Below are 16,517 nucleotides of genomic sequence, written 5' to 3'. Positions count from 1 at the left end.
TACAGACAGGAGAGACAAAGATCTTCTGTCTGCACGCTGCTTCACTGCCCAAGACACCGCAACAGCCAGAGCTGAGTTGATGTGAAGCCAGGAGCTAGGAACTACCTTCAGGTCTCCACACAGGCACAGGGTGACAACGCTTTGAGTACATGCCCCACTGATTTCCCAGACTACAAGCAGGAAGCTGGAAAGGAAGTGGAGCAGCCGGGACATGAACTGGCGCCCAGATGGAATCCCGGGAGTGCAAGGCAAGGATTTAGCCATGAGACTATTGCACCAGGCCCAGCTGTCCACTTCTAATCCAGTTCCTTACTAATGTACCAGAAAAGTCATGGAGGATGGCCCAAGTGTTTGGGACATTGTTACCCACATTTCAGAATGGATGAAGCTCCTGGCTTTGGCTTGGCCCCATCCTGGCCATTGTACCGACCAGGATACTAATCCAGCAGATGGATGATCTCCACAAACAACAGAAAACTAAATCAATGAACAACCCACTGCTAAAATGCTAAAATTACCACACATTCATATTAACCCTGAATGTAAATGGCCTAAACTCATCCATCAAATGTCACAGAGCAGTAGACTGGATTAAAAAAACAAAACCTGGGTTCAGTGCAGCGGCTTAGCAGCCAAAGCCCTCGATTGAACACACCGGGATCCCATATGGGCACCAGTTCTAATCCCATCCAGCTGGGAAGCTGCTTCCCATCCAGCTTCCTGCTTGTGGCCTGGGAAAGCAGCTGAGGACGGCCCAAAGCCTTGGGACCCTGCACCCATGTGGGAGACCTGGAAGAAGCTCCTGGCTCTTAGTTTTGGAATGGCTCAGCTCTGACCATGGTGGCCACTTGGAGAATGAATCATTAGATAGAAGATCTTCCTCTCTGTCTCTCCTTCTCTCTGTATACATGACTTTGCAATAAAAAAAAATCTTAAAAAAAAAACCCCATCTATTTGTTGCCCACAGGAGACATATCTCACCAAAAAAGATAAGCAGAAACTATATCTCATGGATTTTGATGACATTCCAATAAACACTAGGATTATAAAAATTGATAAAAATGAATAAAAGATTGGCAAAACCACATGAGAATAAAACTAAGGAGTAACTGGAACATTTACAAGCAGTAGGAATGAAATCACTTTGGAAACATGTAATATTGTCTAACAAAGTTAGACACACTCTATGACTCAGTTATGATCTAGCTATTATAATCCTAGCACATACTAAAAGGAAATGCAGGCACATAAGAATTCAAAGTACAAAGAGGTCTGCAGCATTACTTACTGATAGTCCAAAAGTGTAAACTACTTAAACAGTCCTTATAAATAAATTGTGGCTGAATAATTTAACCTACTACATACAAAAGCCAATATGTCAGCAAACTAATCTTTCACCTGCAGTGCTGGCATCCCATATGGGTGCCAGCTTGAGTCTGGCTGCTCCACTTCCTTTCCAGCTCCCTGCGAATGGCCTGGAAAAACAGCAGAGGATGGTCCAAGTTCTTTGGACACCTGAACCCATATGGCAGAACTGAACAGACTCCTGGCTCAGTTATGGCCATTGAGGCAATCTGGGGAGGGCATCAGCAGATGAAAGCTCTGTCTCTCTCTCACTTGAACTAGAATAAAAAAATCTTTCAAAAACCAAAAATGTATCTATTTTTATTGGAAAGTCAGACCTACAGAGAGAAGGAGAGAGGGAAAGAGAAAGAAGTTCCATCTGCTGGTTCACTCCCCAAATGGTTGCCACAGCTGGAACTGAACCAATCCAAAGCCAGGAGCCAGGACATTCTTCCTGGTCTCCCATGTGGGTACAGGATCCCAAGGCTTTGGGCCATCCTTTACTGCTTTCTCAGGCTACAAGCAGGGAGCTGGATGGGAGTGGGATAGCTGGGATGAACCACCACTCATATAGGATTCCAGCACTTAAAGGGGATTAGCCAATTGGGCCATTGTGCTGGGCCCAGAATAAATAAATCTAGAAGATATATATATATATATATATATACATATATATATATATATATAAATCTAGAAGATACATATATATCTCACATACAGCAATGAAAATTAATGAATTTATAGGGAAAACATAAACTTCGCAAATACAACACAAGTGAAAAACAGACACAATATATACCAATTTTATAGCAACCAATTTATCACGTTGGAAGTCAGAACAGTGATTACCATGGGAAAGGATGAAAGAATGGGGACAGCAGAGGAGCATGTACGGAGTTTGTAGAGTTCTCATACTATTCTATGGCTTGATCTGGAAGGCTCACTTTTGCACAATAAGCACCAATGAATAATTCACTGAGCTGTTTATTGATTATGTATGCATTTCTGGCACACCTCAATAATTTTCAAAAATTATAATGACCACCTAACATCTCAAATGACACAGGAAAAAAATTAATAAATTCAACATCCATTCTTAACAAAAACACTCAACAGTTCAGGACTAGAACCTACTCGAGGGAACGCACTTGGTTCAGAGGTTAAGATGCCAGTTAAGATGCCCGCATCCTAGGATCTCACTCCCCCAATACAGTTTCCTACTAATAGACCAAAGTAGTTGAATCTCTGTCAGCCACATGGAAGACCTGAATTGAATTCCCAGTTCCCAGCTTGGCTGTAGCTTAGTATTGGTCATTGCAGGGAATTTGGGAGAGTGAACCAGAGGATGTGAGCTCTGCCTGTCTAGTTTCTCTTCTTGATCAAAATGTTTTTAAAAAGGAAAAAGATGGCTCGGCACGATAGCCTGGTGGCTAAAGTTCTTGCCTTGAATGCACTGGGATGCCAAATGGGTACTAGTTCTAATCCCAGCGGCCCCGCTTCCCATCCAGCTCCCTGCTTGTGGCCTAGGAAGGCAGTCGAGGATGGCCCAAAACCTTGGGACCCTGCACCCACATGGGAGATCCAAAAAGGCTCTGGACTCCTGGTTTCAGATCAGCACAGACTGGCCACTTGAGGAGTGATTCAACAGACAGAAGATCTTCCTCTCTGTCTCACCTCCTCTCTGTATATCTGCCTTTCCAATAAAAATAAAATAAATCTAAAAAAAAAAAAAAAGAAAAAGGAATCTACTTGAACATAATGAGGTGCTTCTATGAAAAACTAACAGTGAAGGTAATATTCAATGGTGAAAGATCAAAAAAAATTATTCTAAGATCAGAAACAAGGCAAGGATGCCCACTTAGGTCAATTATTTTCAACAGAGTGAAGTTCTAGCCAAAGCAATGGGGGAGGGGGGAGGGGAACAAAAAACAGAAACAGGAAAACAGACAATTTTTGATTTTGTGGACATTTTCTAACCTACAAGAAGGTTAAAATAATTGAACGGAAAACACCTACACAATTATCATCTGAATTCTAAAGCTGATGCATTCCTTTATCCATCTTGTTTTTAAAGATTTATTTATTTGTATTGCAAAGCCAGATATACAGAGAGGAGGAGAGATAGAGAGGAATATCTTCCAATGACTCACTCCCCAAGTGACTGCAAAGGCAGGAGCTATGCAGATCCAAAGCCAGGAGCCAGGAGCTTCCTCTGGGTCTCCCATGTCAGTGAAGGGTCCCAAGGCTTTGGACCATCCTCAACTGCTTTCCCAGGCTGCAAGCAGGGAGTTGGATGGGAAGCAGGGCTGCCAGGATTAGAACTGGCACCATACGAGATCCTGGTGCGTAAAAGGTGAGGACTTTAGCCGCCAGGCTACCACACCGAGCCCTATCCACCATTTTTGGGAATGCATTTCAAAGGTATAAACATCTGCACACTTCACCCCAAAACCTATGCAGATTTTAATAATTAGTATTCAATATGTGTCTGTTTCTTTATTAAAGGTAAATTTTACATATGAAATGCACAAATCTTAAGTGTGTTATCATTTGATGCTTTTGGGGATAACATACTATCGCCAGTAGCTGAAGATCCACTATTGCATTAAGCCTTAGTTCTCACTTTGGCATGCAGAGCTTACTAACACAGACTGTTGGGTCCCACACCCATAGTTTCCAGGCTAGGCTGATGCTACCAATCCCAGGACTGGATACAAGACCAATATAACTTTTTCTTAAAAAATGTACTAACTGGCAAAAAAGATGTCCGGCTGATAACAATTATATGTTATTTTATCCTTTCATAACCTTTCCAAGAGTAACCATTGCTCTAACTTTCAATATTTTAAAATTTCTACACAACTTTTTTCTATCAAAGTCTTCAATAAAATTGTTCAGTATATATTCTGTGTCTGTTTTTCACTTGTATTGTATTTGTGAAAATTATATTTTCCCTATATTATTAGTTCATTAATTTTCATTGCTGGTGTATTTTATTCTTGAAAAGTTTATTTCAGAGATGTAAATATGGCCTAATCCCTTCAACTAGAAGCAGATTAAAAATAGTTGTCCTAACAGAAGACTCTATAATTAAGTTTAATGAGACTCTGAAATTACCTTTAGTTATTTCAGCCAAATCAGTATACTTAGGAAAGTGAGCTACACTATACTCTCAGAATGAAATTGAAATTTTCCTTAGTGTTAAAAGGAATACAAACTTTAAAAAAATGTATTTTTATTGGAAAGACAGAGTCATAGAGAGGAGAGACAGAGAGAAAGATCTTTCGTTCACTGGTTCACTCCCCAAATGGCTGCAAGGGCCAGAGACGAGCCGATCTGAAGTCAGGAGCTTCTTCTGGGTCTCCATGTTGGTGCAGGATCCCAAGGACCTGGACCGTCTTCTGCTGCTTTCCTGGGCCATAAGTAGGGAGCCATATGGGAAGAGGAGCAGCTGGGACATGAACCAGTACCATATGGGATCCCGGCACTTGAAGGTAGAGGATTAGCCAGTTCAGCCATTACACTAGGCTCAACAATATAACCTTTTAAATGGCAGCACTCCATATGAGCACTGGTTCATAACTTAGCTGATCCATTTTTCCATCCATTTTCCTGCTAATGGCCTGGGATAAACAGTGAAAGACGGCCTAACTATTTTGGCCTCTGCTACCCATATGCAAAACCTGGATGAAGCTCCTGGCTCCTGGCTTGGGCCTGGCTGATGTGGCCATCTGGGGAGTGAACCAGCAGATGGAATCTCTGTGTAACTCTGAATTTCAAAGCTCATAAACTTAAAAAAAAATGCACCAAGTATTAAGTACTTACAGTGTGAGAACTATTTAAATAGCTTTATCGAGGTATAACTGACATAGATCAGACTCCACGTTTAAAGTGTACAATTGAGCAAATTAGACACATGAATATACCTGAGAAACCATTAACACAATTATCAGCCCCATCAACCTACTCATTAGGACTCAAATTCTACTGTTTGTCTGTAATCCTAGCATTTACATTTCCCATAACGACTAATGATGTGTGCTTGTACACTCATTTGCTAATGATGCAGTATTTTGGTCACATTTGTTCAATTCTTTTGCATATTTTGTGACTAGACTGTTTTACGGAGTAGTTAAAAATAATTATTTATTTGAGAGGAAAAGAGACACAGAGAGAAAGACAAAATGGTGTGAGCTTCTATCTGCTAGTTTACTCCCCAAACGGCAACAACAGTGAGGGGGCAAAGCAGGAAGCACAGAAGGCCAGCTGGGTCTGCCATGCAGGTGACAGGTACCCAACTCCATGAGCCGCCACCTACTATCTCCCAGGGTCTGCACTAGCAGGAAGCTGGAATCAAGAGCAACAGATAGGATTTAAACATAGGTAGCCAAATACAGGATGCAAGGATCACAGCCAGTATTATAATCAGTAGGCCAAAAATCTGTCTTCTGAGTTTTGATAGATGCTGTGTACAGCCTGGTTAACAATCCTTTTCAGGAAGTGATTTGCAAAGATTTGTTTCCCAGTCTACAGCACGTTTTGCATTCTCATTCATGTCTTTTAAAGAGTAGAGGTTTTATATGATGATGAATTTCAGCTTATCAATTATCTTATGAATAGTGCTTTGCTGCTGCTGCTGTATCCAAGAAATCTTTGCCTACTTCAAGAAATTTCATCATTGTTCAATTTAAGTTTTTTCTTCTAATTACTGGAGGAGTACTGAAAATTCTGCTAACACTGTGTATTTCTCTTTCCAGCTCTATCACACACTCTGATGCTCTTTTGTTAGATAAAAGGTTAGGATCATGTGTCCCCTTAATGAGTGAATTAATGAGTATAATAATTTATTGCAACAAAATAACCCTTTAATTTGGTTAAATTCTTTATAGTCTAACTTGTGATTAAATATGGTGATTCAAACTTTCTTTTGAATAATATTAGCACAATATCTTTCCCCAAATGTTTTTGGGAAAACAAAAGATATTCTGGTACAAAAAAATTTTGAAATTTATGCAAATATTTTTCATATACTTAAAAAAGGATTTATTTATTTGAAAGGCAGAGTTACACACACACACAGAGACAAAGAGGAAGAGGGAAAGAGAGACGCAGAGAGAGTTTTCTACCCCCTGACCACCCACAATGGGGTTGTAACAGTTGGGGTTAGACTGAGGCCAGGGGCTTCAGCCCCATGTCCCACATGGGTGTAGGGGCCCAAGAACTTTATTCTTTCACTGCTTTCCCAAGTGCATTACAGGATGAAGGATAGGAAGTGGAGTAGCCAGGGCAAGAACCAGCATCTACATGGAATGCCAGCGTCATCGTTAACAGCTTAACTTGCTGTGCCACAATACCTTCCCCACCCCAATTCATGAACTTTTAAAGGAGAAAACTTCATGGAGCTCAATTTTTTTGGTACCAAAACAAGATCTTTCAACTGTATGTTTGTTACTTTTCATTTTACAGTTGAAATATTTTTTATTTTTATATGAATTATTTGTTTTCTCTGGATTAATTGTATTTTTCTACAAACTTGTACGTGCCTTCATAATTAAAGTGCATTTCTTGGAGATGTAAAAGTTTTGAGTCCTAACCCAATAACAGCCTTCTCAGAACAAAAACAGAAACAAAACTGATTTATCTTAAAGGCAGAGTTACAGACAGTGGGAAGGAGAAAGAAAAAAGAGAAAAGGTTATGTTCGTTCTGCACATTCCTTCTCCAAATGGCCACAATAACCAGCATTGGGATAGCTGGAACCAGAACCTCCATCTTGGTCTCCCATATGGATGACAGGTACTCAGACTATCTTCTGCTGTTTTCTCAGGCACATTAGCAGGCAGCCCGATCTAGAACCTCCATCTTGGTCTCACATATGGATGACAAGTACTCAGACTATCTTCTGCTGTTTTCTCAGGCACATTAGCAGGCAGCCAGATAGGAAGCAGAGCAGCTGGGACATGAGCCAGTGCTCATATGGGATGCTGCTGTCACAGGCAGTTTATCCTGTTGTGGCAAAACACTGGCCCAACCTTCAGCCTTCTATGGTGTTTAGACCATTTACGCATAATGAGACGTGCTGCGTCTTTATCATTTTCTTATTTGTTTTCTGTTTGTCTCATGTGTTGTTAGCTTTTCCCTCCTTATTTGCTTTGTTTCAGATTATTGCCTCTATATAATCTTATCTCTCCTGTTGGCTTACATACTGTAATTTTTTGTTTAGTTACTTTAGTAGTTGCTTTGGGGTTTATAATATGTGTCTTTTACTGACCACAGTCTATCCACAAGTACTATTTTATTACTTCAGGGATAAGTATCACAATCTTAGAACAATAAATTCACATTTCCTCCCATCTGGGGCATTTTGCTATTATTTTCCTTTTACATATACATTAGACCCAAAATTATCAGCATCATTTTTAAATCAATTAAAGTGATTTGAAAGGCAGAGGACAGAGAGAAAAGCAGTGATGAAGCAGCAGGTTGATTTGCAACCTGACTAGTTTCTTTATAGGTATGCATTTCCCAGTACTGTGCTGCTACCTAAAGGAACTCTCTCCACATGTCCCAAAATGGCTGTGCAGCTCTTTCCTCTGGTTCTCTGGCTGCTGCAAGCTCTACATGCCCTGAATTCTCTGTGCTGCCAATTCCATCTCCTCAAATCACAGAGTCACAGAGAAGATCCTAACCGTTGCCACACTCACGGTGGTATGATTTTAATTCTGAAACTCAAGAATGATTTGAACAAATTCTCACCTTTGAAACAGTCTAGAACATGGGTAACGGGGATAGTCCCCCTTACATTTTACCTAACAGCTACTCTGGCACAAACACTGTGCCAGTTGCAGCAAGGGTCAACTAAAAGATTTTTTAAAAACTGCTAATATTTAAGGAATAATGACCTCAAGTATCAGAAACAGCTAATCCTAATAGTCACTAAAGAAACTGAAAAACATATTTCATAAACTCTTGTACAAAAATCCACAGAAAAATATATACGGCAAATGAAATTATTCCAAGAGTAAAAACTCAAGTCGTAAGAATCAGGTCATAATGGAGAATGCCTGTCTTAACAAAGCCAAAATCCTGAAAAAAATTTAAAGATAATGAAATCATAAATTATAAACAGTTTTTATTTAAACAAATCTAAAGAAAAACGGATTTGTGAGTATGGCTATTTCTACAAGCAAAAGCCTGAAGGAGTTTCAATGCACAACATCTATTTCTGTAAAACAAAGTACCTTACTCTCGTGTGATTATGTTTTAAAGAAAATATTGAAGCTGCGCTTTAAACTGTACCAGAATATCACGCTGGAATCTTCTAAGTAGGAGACCCTTACTCAGGTTATTGAAGGTTACTGATAAGAAAGTAACAGTTCACTGCAGAAGGAGGCAATGAAAAAATCAAGCAATTAAAAAAATTCTGCTCAAATATATACTAAGACGTGGACTCTGAAGCAGGATATAATAGTTCAGCATCTCCAACAGAAATTGACTAGCACACAACCTAATTTATTGGGTATAGATAACGTTCACACCAATGTTCATTTCAAAATGTACATTACTTTATATTTCTAATAACCAGACACAAGGGATCTTAAGTTATGAAGTGAGGTATAGAAGTCAAGTAGAAATATCATTTCCTCTGTAAAATCAGAAAAACACCAAGTTTACAGCAGACTTATATAGGACTTTAAAAATAACCAAGAACAGCATCTAAAAACCACTAAATTTCAACAAGTGGATCTTTTTACTGTAGATACAGAAATAGTCTTCCACTTGGAAAGAAATTAAAAAAAAGGAAACTGAAGGTAATTCACTCTTTGCTTATTTTTACCCCACTCTGGAAAGATTAGTTTAAGTTGTCTAGGGCATAAGCTCAGAATTCCATTGGAAAAAAGGACAGGGTACTGGATAAGAATAATACTCAGAGAGTTTAGAGAGCAGTTGAAACTTGAGGACATGTACTATGTTTATAGAACTTCAAAGGATAAATCTTGGGCCCAGTGCAGTAGCCTAGCGGCTAAAGTCCTAGTCTTGCATGCACCAGGATCCCATATGGGCGCCGTTCTAATCCCGGAGGCCCTGCTTCCCATCCTCCTCCCTGCTTAGGGTCTGGGAAAGCAGTCGAGGACGGCCCAAAGCCTTGGGATCTTGCACCCATGTGGGAGACCCAGAAGAGGCTCCAGGCTCTGGCTTCGGACCAACACAGCTCTGACTGTTGTGACCACTTTGGGGAGTGAATCAGCGGATGGAAGATCTTTCTCTGTGTCTCTTCCCTCTGTATATCTGACTTTCCTATAAAAATAATTTTTTTAAAAAAAAGGATAAAGCCTAAACCCAAGATTTCTGGCCTTTATTTGAAAAAAAATGAAGACTGCCTTTCCCCTAACACATTAGTATTATTATACATAATCACTTAAACACTACTTAGCTTCATCGGTTCCAACATCTCTTGGGGTCCTTACAATATACATGAGGAAAACAGAATAGATATTATTCCACATTTTAAACACTTGAAAACCGAGACTGAAAAAAACGAACCTGAAATAGTACAGCTAAAAAGTGGTAAAGTTGAAACTAAGATCAACATCTTGAGTCGCCATTTAAGGTACTTTGCCTTCTATCTACGAAACGGAAACAGCTGGAATGCTGAGGATACTTCAAGTTTGACAAAAGGAAAAGAGGAAGTGTGAATTGTTAATTTCCCCTTACAGCAAAATTTAGATGTCAAAATTTCATTAACTTTTCAGACCCTGACAAATATTCATTAATATAAGATGTTAATAATAGGGGTAACTGTCTGTGGTTAAATGGAAACTCTTTGTATTCCTCTACAATTTGTTTTGTAAATTTAAAGCTATTCTGAAGAAGAAAGTTTTAAAACTTTATTGAATAGCAATTTATAAAGGCTGAAATTCAGTCCTAAGAGTTTGTAATACCTATATATTAACAAAATATGGGATTTGCTAGAATAAATAAAGCATAAAAGTTATGTGGTTTTAGTTGGTTTTCAAGTAAGATGAAAAGAAACACACTTAATTCTATCCAAACAGAGCCTCCTCTTACACATCTTTTTCTAGTGCCTAATACCAACCCTGTTTCACAAAATGTATTTGCCAATGCCTGTTGATTAAGGAAATACTCTTATATTGTGCCATTGATCTCCTGACACCACAAAATAGTGTAACTCCAGTCAAATGGTTCCTGCAGCCACACCTGAGGCACCACAATCCACCTGGTAATGGTAAACGAGGTAGTACACCAAAGGAAACAGGCCTCTGACGCGCACATCTCCACACTCAGACTCTGAATGGATGTTTCATGTAAATAAAATTTCAAAACAAAAATAGCATTATTATTCTTTACATTGCAATAGCTTATCTTAAAATATCCTTGGTGGAAATACCTAAGAGATTCTAGGTCTTCTTTGACTTAAGTTGCATGACTTTGATGGCTCAAACTAATCAATAAAAGTATCAATTCTTTGGCTATTCCACTAACATAGCTACTCTTCTAACTTAGAAGAGTTATCACATAATATTCAACTGTTCCTTCTTTAAATCATCTTACCTTACCTCCAAGAATAAAATTCCCTACTGCCTGTTGTTCTGTTGGTATAGACCACCAGCACCAGTCTAAGTTTCTAAAATTTCAGTTGGCATTCTTAAAAAAAAATGTAAAATAAGCACATGCAATTACCTTATGTAAATTCTACATCAAACTACTGTGCAACTATTTTCACTGCCAGAAAGCCTGGCTCAAAGGCTTCCTAGTTCTAAATGACTCTTGCTAGAAGTTTGGCCACAAAATAGTAACAGTAGCACTTACCATAGCTTATTTTTTTTACATTCAGTATAACATAAGGAAAATATTCTGTATTAGTCACAAAACACACAAAACAACCAAACAGTCCAAACAATAGAGGAAGCTTCAACAATAATTGCATAAGGAATATCACATAGTCAATTATTAGCCAGGACTCAGTAAACTGGGCCCAAGGCCAAATCTAGCATAGACAGCTTGTTTCTGCTTAGCCCTTGAGCTAAGAATCATGTATATATATATTTTTTTATATATTCTAAAAGATAATAAACAAACAAGAATGTTCAACAGAGACTGTAAATGGCCTGTAAGGCCTGAAAGATTCATCATCTAGTGCTCTACAGAAAAAGTTTGCCAACCCTTAATCTAAGCTATATGAGCAAATATGTCTAAGTTATCCAATATACACAGAAATTGAACTATTAATAAGTCAACATAGAAGCCAAGAACCATAGCAGCGTATGCTAAGCCATGCCTGAGGTGCTGGCACTCCATATAAACAGTTTTGCATCCTAGCTGCTCCACTTCCAATCCAGCTCCTTGCTTATGGCCTAGGAAAGCAGAGGTCCTTGGGCCCAGGCACCCACATGGCAGACTTTGGAAGCAGCTCTTGGCTCCTGACTTTGGATCACCTCAGCTCTGGATTTTGCAGTCAGTCATTTTGGGGAGTGAACCAGTGGATGGAAGATCCTTCTCTGTCTCTCCTTCTCTCCGTAACTCTGCCTTTCAAGTAAAAATAAAACAAATCTTCTAAAACATGTCAAGATAGATGCAGGTTTTCTTCAGTGAGTTCCTAATGATACAGCCAAACCACTTTGCCCAGCCCCACCTACTCCTCTTCTGACCCTGCCCTGCGGCTTACCTAAACTCTCCATCTAACCTCTTTCCTCCTTCCTCATAATACTTGTCCTTGGATGCTGTACTACTTCCAGCTCTGCCCGTCCATCTCCTGTGGCACGACTTTCCCTTTGTCACATAAATCGTTCCTCATTTTGAAGACTGACTTCTTTCAATTGCCTTTTAGGATTCCTTGAGCCCTGTCTGAAAGTACTTCCCATTAAAGTTGTTATCACAAACTTCAAAATAATCTTATACTCTGTTAGTAAGTTAGTCTATATTCCCAACTTTTTTGTAGAGTACTTGCTTTTTAAAAATCCCTACTTTAATATTTCATCATCCTCTGAGCACCTGCCTCTCTCAAATGCACCTCTCGATTTTGAAGAAAAAGTAGTCTCGGGACTGGCAATTTGTGACAAGTGACAAGAAATAGATATATATGTGACACCCCTAAAGGAAACTGATGGAAGACCACAGACGTCACTGTAAACTCAGAAGGGACAGTACATACTAAAGATAAGCAACTGAAAGATATGAATCAAGAGATGCTCCAGGGCCTGTACTGCTCCACTTCAGATCTTGCTCCCAGTTAATGCGCCTTGGGAGAGCAGCTTCCAGCAGGTGGCCAAGCAAGTCCAGATGGAATCCTAGGATCCTGGCTTCCACTTGACCTAGCCCCAGCTGTTGCAGCCACTAGGGCAGTGAACCAGTGAAGGCAAGATTTCCTCTCTCTGTAAATCTGAATTTTAAATGAAAAAAAAACTGACAGGGAAAAGTGAGGGAGAAAGACATTACTGAATAACAGACTGAAATAAAATGACAGAAATATTAAGAAAATAATAAAAGCTCACAATACATGTCAAAGAACAAATCTGACTTACAGGAACACTACTGGCTAGTAATTTCCTTTTAACAAGCAGCTCTTGACACTGACACACGCACACACACACACAGAGGCCATATTTTATTTTGTAAGGTGATAAACTAAAGCAGTTAAAGATTCAATGTAATTGATAAACATAATATTCTAAATGTTTGCATTTATCTTATTTTCATGAATCTGACTGTATTCAATCTTTATTTTAAAAATTAAAGCCAATCCTTATCTTTTTCTTACCTGCTAATAAAACTGGAAATAATATACACATACCTACATCACTCTTAGAGACTCCATCTGGACTTGCTTTCATGGAAAAATGCAACAAGAATTTTTTTTTTCTTTTTAAATAAACCATTTGGTTAATTTATCAAACTGTTATTTAAAAATGCAGGCAAAATAAAAGGTACATAAGTCTTATACTGTGAACATAAAAATAGACAAATGTTGTTAGCACAAATTATTACTCATGAACCTGAATTACGAATGTGGACATATTATAAATTAAATGCTCTCTGCCTAAATAAAGCTACAAAACACAGTAAGAATATTAATCACACATTCTTTTTTTTTTTTAAGCTGGGTTTTAAAAGAATTTCTCAGCCTTTACCTATCCCTGGCTGACTTAGTAAGCTTTTGAGAAATAACAAGTTAGCCTTAAAATGTATGGTAAATAAAAAACAGATCTGTTCTTAATTGCTGTAAGAGGAAGTGACGACACAGATGGCACCAAAGAATCTGCATATCATTAATTTGGCAGAAGCAAATTACCCTTATTATTATGTTTGACTGAGGCCAGTGGCAATCAGGAGTTTATTCTGCCTGAACATTCGATGATTTGCAGAATTTAGACGAGGAAAAGGAACTAACTGAGAAGCATACAGGTGGCAAGAGGTAGCCAGCCCAGGATAAGAGCATTTGCTAGTTAACAAACACATAGAAAACTGACAGATGATGTATGAAGGCAGAGAAGAAAACAAACTTAATGTGACAGTGCTCAAATTTTCAAACATAAAATCTAGTAAAACATTAACATGATTTTTTCCTGTCAAATCACCATTGTAGGAAGCTACAATAATATTGTTATTGGTGACAGCAAGACTCCTTAGTGCCATAAAATGCTAAAACAAAAGTGGGAGTTATAATTTATAAAAGGTGTGTTAAAAATCCTCCTTTATCAATATTTTCTGCTAGGCCCACCATTTGTCTCAGTGAGCACTTTATCTCATGACTTGAGAAAAATTAACCAAGAAAATACCAAGAAGGCAGGGGGGACTGCCTTAGAACATTTCAATTTCCACAAAACTTGACAAGATGGCAAAAAAAAAGACAGTTTTAGCAAATACACAGAACTAAATATTTATCCAAACACAAGATCACAGCCACAGAGCGCAATTTAATCTCTGCCTAGCATATGGCTCCAACTCCTGACAGGCATATGTTTGATACTGGGGAAGAGCACAGTGATAGAATACTATAGAAAGAGTGCAACTGATAGGTTATTTTTATAAAACAGAAACACACACACACAGAGGCTTTGGTTTCAAGAACTAAAAATACAAAACCTCAGTAAGATACAAAAATGCTTACGCCGCTCAGTCTGAAAAGCCATCGGGAGCACAGAGCAAGATTAAACCTGGTATCCTTCGTTAATAGTGGGCTGATATCAAGGTTTCCAACGAAATTTACGTAAAATCTCTCGCTCAACATACACACAAATCTCTAATTCACAATCCTTAGAAAATCACCACCCCGTAACATCACACACACCCCCTAAAACATTGCAGAGCTTTGTAACTCTAGTTTTAACACCGAGCACTCACTACCGCCGCGACTGCTCTCCTCGCAACTGACGTCGAAAAGATTTGCTCATTTTTTTTTCTTTACCTAACACATGATGTCCTCTCCACAGCCGTGTGTCAAGAAAGTTCAAAGATCCAGATCGTTACAAAAAGATCCAGGTTGTTAAACAGGGCGAGGGCTGCGGCTGCGAGTCCACCTCCCGACTGAACAGGTGGTTAAACTCACCTGGGAGAGGAACGGCCAAGCAGCAGTCACACAGATCAAACACCAGAGGGGCGGGTTTTCGAGGTTTTAACCCCAAGTTGAGCCAGGGGGAGGGGAGGAGTGTGTGTGTGTGTGCGTGTGTGTGCGTGCGTGTGTGTGTGTGTGTGGCGGGGGGGAGGACTCTCTCCAGAAAAGCGTTCAAGTTTGGCAGCTGTCCGAGGAGGACGCGGGGGCCCGGGAGGAGAGCGGCTGGGACCCCGGAGGAGGGCGGCGGGGACCCCGGAGGAGGGCGGCGGGGGCCCGGGAGGAGAGCGGCGGGGGCCCGGGAGGAGGGCGGCGGGGGCCCGGGAGGAGAGCGGCGGGGGCCCGGGAGGAGGGACGCGGGGGCCCGGGAGGAGGACGGCGGGGGTCCGGGAGGAGGAGGACGGCGGGGGTCCGGGAGGAGGAGGACGCGGGGATCCCGGAGGAGAGCGGCGGGGACCCCGGAGGAGGACGGCGGGGGTCCGGGAGGAGGGACGCGGGGGCACCAGAGGGCCGCTCGCGCCCCCGGCCCCCCTCGCGCAGGCTGGACAGGCTGGAGGGCGCCCCCGCAAGCGCGCCCCGGTCAGGCGCGGCCCCGGCAGGTGCCCGCCAAGTCGACGGGTCCCGCGCCCCTCGGCGCGGTGTGTGGGGTGTGGGCCGGGCCCCTAGACGGGGCTGAGCCCTGTCGGGCGCCCCGGCCCTCCTCCCCAGCCTAACGGTTTCCGTGGCTCTAGCTCCGGGGTGCGACGGGACTGGGACGGCTCGGTGTGCCCTCCTGCCTTTTGCAGAGGGAGTGCCCGCGCTCTCACCTCCTAGTCACGCCGCTGCTCTGAGGCAGAGGAAGGCGGCTCCCCTGACGCCTCTTCCTCGGGTTCCTGATCGAGCGCTGGCTACCTCAGAGGCAGAGCCAGCTCTCAGGGCCGCCGCGGCCGCCGGCGCGCTGACTGTTGGGGTTGTTTCCCGGCAGTGACGGCGCCGCCTCAGCCTCGCTCTTCGCTCCCTCTCCGCGTAGCTCCCGCTTTCTGTTTCACCCGAGGGACCACGAACGCCGCCGCCGCCATGCTTACTACGGACGGAGCCGGGAGGAGGAGCCCAGAGTCGGCGAGCCGAGTGCGGCTGCGCGAGCCCCGCCGACGGCGCCCCCGGCCGACTGGCACTCCGCGCCCCCCGCCCGGCGCCCGCCTTCGCCCCGGGTAGCTCCCCTAGGTGGGAGTCTCCGCGGAACCCTGGCGTGTGGCGTCCGAGCGCCCCAGCACCCTTGCGCCGCTCCCGGAGCGCCCACCTAGCCGCAGGCTCGCGGCTCCCGTCTCCCTCTCCCCCGAGTCTCGGCTGCGCCTGGCTCCGAGCCACACTCAGGAAACGTGTAGTTCATTGACGTTCCTGTGGGCTGCTCACTCAGTTCTCAATCCAGATTCTAAAGTGGCTCCCCTTCGACACGCACCTTGTCAGCCCCTTTCCTAAAGCACCAGAATTTAACGCTGCTCGGCAGGTGCTTCTAAAGACACCCCCTCCCAGCCTCCTCAGCCCCCTCAGGGGACTACGAAGCCAACGTAAGAGGGCTTCCCAGTCACGAACATTTAGAGCCCGGGGTCTCGATAGCAAGAGAAA

General features: G+C 42.0%; 1 protein-coding gene across 3 annotated transcripts in view; it reads right to left on the bottom strand.

The window, feature by feature from the left end:
• Positions 1–16,018, bottom strand: part of FNDC3A (fibronectin type III domain containing 3A) — a 162,626-nt gene extending 146,608 nt beyond the window's left edge. Inside the window, exon 1 of one of the 3 annotated variants that reach the window (XM_004577484.3) lies at positions 15,719–16,018. The gene's annotated coding sequence lies outside the window, so the exon portion shown is untranslated. Of the gene's footprint in view, positions 1–14,768; positions 14,795–14,911; positions 14,928–15,718 lie in introns of those variants that run through there. The other 2 variants (XM_058670773.1, XM_004577485.3) reach the window with 2 other exon arrangements.
• Between the last annotated feature and the right edge of the window lie 499 nt (positions 16,019–16,517).

Source organism: Ochotona princeps, chromosome 12 (assembly GCF_030435755.1).
Source record: "Ochotona princeps isolate mOchPri1 chromosome 12, mOchPri1.hap1, whole genome shotgun sequence".
Classification (NCBI taxonomy): Eukaryota; Metazoa; Chordata; class Mammalia; order Lagomorpha; family Ochotonidae; genus Ochotona; species Ochotona princeps.
Note: the sequence above shows the minus strand (reverse complement) of the source record. Positions and strands in the feature narration are given on the sequence as shown.